Source organism: Arachis ipaensis, chromosome B4, assembly GCF_059453495.1.
Source record: "Arachis ipaensis isolate K30076 ecotype BB chromosome B4, ASM5945349v1, whole genome shotgun sequence".
Lineage (NCBI taxonomy): Eukaryota > Viridiplantae > Streptophyta > Magnoliopsida > Fabales > Fabaceae > Arachis > Arachis ipaensis.
In genome coordinates, this window is record NC_142439.1 from 81771986 (window position 1) to 81773321 (window position 1336).

General features: G+C 42.1%; 1 non-coding gene across 1 annotated transcript; it reads right to left on the reverse strand.

The window, feature by feature from the left end:
* Positions 1-365: 365 nt before the first annotated feature.
* Positions 366-473, reverse strand: LOC148568124 (small nucleolar RNA R71). Its single transcript, XR_015881996.1, has one exon. It is a non-coding gene; the product is annotated as a small nucleolar RNA R71 (small nucleolar RNA).
* Between the last annotated feature and the right edge of the window lie 863 nt (positions 474-1336).

The window sequence follows — 1336 nt, forward strand, 5'->3', positions numbered from 1 at the left end:
AGGTGCTTGGTGACTTTACTGCACCTACTCCTGACTTCTATGGGAGAAGCATCTCAATTCCTGCCGTTGGAGCAAACAACTTTGAGCTTAAGCCTCAATTAGTTTCTCTAATGCAATATAATTACAAGTTCCATGGACTTCCATTGGAAGATCCTCATCAATTTTTGGCTTAATTCTTGCAAATCTGTGACACTGTCAAGACCAATGGGGTTGATCCCGAGGTCTACAGGCTTATGCTTTTTCCCTTTTCTGTAAGAGACAGAGCTAGAATATGATTGGATTCACAACCTAAGGAAAGCCTGAACTCTTGGGAAAAGATGGTCAGTGTTTTTCTGGCCAAATTCTTTCCACCTCAAAAATTGAGTAAGCTTAGAGTAGAAGTCCAAACCTTCAGACAGAAGGAAGGTGAATCCCTCTATGAAGCCTGGGAAAGATACAAGTAATTGATCAGAAGGTGTCCTTCTGACATGCTTTCAGAATGGAGCATCATAGGTATCTTCTATGATGGTCTGTCTGAACTGTCCAAGATGTCATTGGACAGCTCTGCTGGAGGATCTCTTCATCTGAAGAAGACGCCTGTAGAAGCTCAGGAACTCATTGAAATGGTTGCAAATAACCAATTCATGTACACCTTTGAAAGGAATCCTGTGAATAATGGGATAAATCAGAAGAAATGAGTTCTTGAGATTGATACTCTGAATGTCATATTGGCTCAGAACAAAATATTGACTCAGCAAGTCAATATGATTTCTTAGAGTCTATTTGAAATGCAAGCAGCAACAGGCAGTACCAAAGAAGCTTCATCTGAAGAAGAAGCTTATGATCCTGAGAACCCAGCAATGGAAGAGGTGAATTACATGGGAGAACCCTATGGAAACACCTATAATCCTTCATGGAGAAATCACCTAAATCTCTCATGTAAGGACCAACAGAGGGCTCAACAAGGCTTCAACAACAGTAATGGTGGAAGAAATAGGTTTAGCAACAGCAAGCCTTTTCCATCATCTTCTCAGCAATAGACAGAGAATTTTAAGCAGAGCCACTCTGACTTAGCAACTGTAGTCTCTGATCTATCTAAGACCACTCTAAGTTTCATGACTGAAACAAGATCCTCTAGTAGAAATTTAGAGGCACAAGTGCGTCAGCTGAGTAAGAGAGTTACTGAACTCCCTCCTAGTACTCTCCCAAGCAATACAGAAGAGAACCCAAAGAGAGAATGCAAGGCCATAAACACGTCCCACATGGCCGAATGCATAGAGGAGGGAAAGGCAGTGATTTCCACTGAGGAAGACCTCAATGGACGTCCACTGGCCTCCAAGGAGTTCCCTAATGAGGA